The 1,077-nt window shown below is 32.3% G+C and overlaps 1 protein-coding gene and 1 pseudogene across 1 annotated transcript in view; one reads left to right on the top strand and one right to left on the bottom strand.

The window, feature by feature from the left end:
- Positions 1 to 1,077, bottom strand: part of LOC115209699 (dual specificity testis-specific protein kinase 2) — a 113,142-nt gene that overhangs the window by 92,960 nt on the left and 19,105 nt on the right. The window lies entirely within an intron of this gene.
- LOC115210055 lies at positions 452 to 544 on the top strand (annotated as a pseudogene).

Genomic DNA, 1,077 nt, shown 5'->3' with positions numbered 1-1,077 from the left:
TATATATATATATATTACGCATAATATATATATATATATCGCATATATATAACGCATATATAATATAGATATATAGCGCATATATATATATACGCATATATATATATATATACGCATATATATATATACGCATATATATATATATATATACCATATATATATATACGCATAATCTATTATATATATACGCATATTTATATATATATATACGCATATATATATATATATATACGCATATATATATTATTTTATTAAATTATATATATATATAACGCATATATATATATATTATACGCATATATATATATATATACGCATATATATATATATATATGCATATATATATATATATATATACGCATATATAATAGTATATACGCATATATATATATAATATATATAATATACACTATATATATATACCTATATATATATATACGCATATATATATATATATACGCATATATATACGCATATATATATATACACAGCATGGCCCCTGCGCAAGGATGACACGCAAATTCGTGAAGCGTTCCATATTTTTAAGCCTTGACGAAATAGAAGGGGATATAGCTTCACTTAATGTGGAAGGCAACTGGAGATTTCTGTGGACAATCTGCTGACAGCCACTGACCAGATCTGTGGATGGAGCAAGTACCATCTCGACCCAGAGTAACATGGTGGGTGGAACTCTGTGTCGACAGGGCTATTAGACAAAAGAGACACTTGGAAGACTGGAAGAACGGTGGTAGCAGGGACTGTATCAGACAGCCAGGGAAGCTAGCAGACAGCCAGAGGGAAGCGGATAAGAAAAATTTGCCAATGTTCTGAGCCGTGAGGATGAAAGACTTGAGGTATTTCGTGTTGCAAGACAATGTGGTGAGAGAGAATCGTGATGTGGTAGGAGAGATTGTGTTCGCATGGATGATGGTTCACTTGCGCTAAATGAGGATGCAAAGAGAGAGGTTTGGAGATGCCACTATGAAAGGTTGCTGAATAAAGAAAATGAATGGGATAAAGAGAGTCTGCCGAATGTTGACCCAACAGAGGGACCACTATCCGAGTTGAGAGTTACGT

Source organism: Octopus sinensis, linkage group LG3, assembly GCF_006345805.1.
Source record: "Octopus sinensis linkage group LG3, ASM634580v1, whole genome shotgun sequence".
Classification (NCBI taxonomy): Eukaryota; Metazoa; Mollusca; class Cephalopoda; order Octopoda; family Octopodidae; genus Octopus; species Octopus sinensis.
This window is presented reverse-complemented; position numbering and strand designations above follow the sequence as displayed.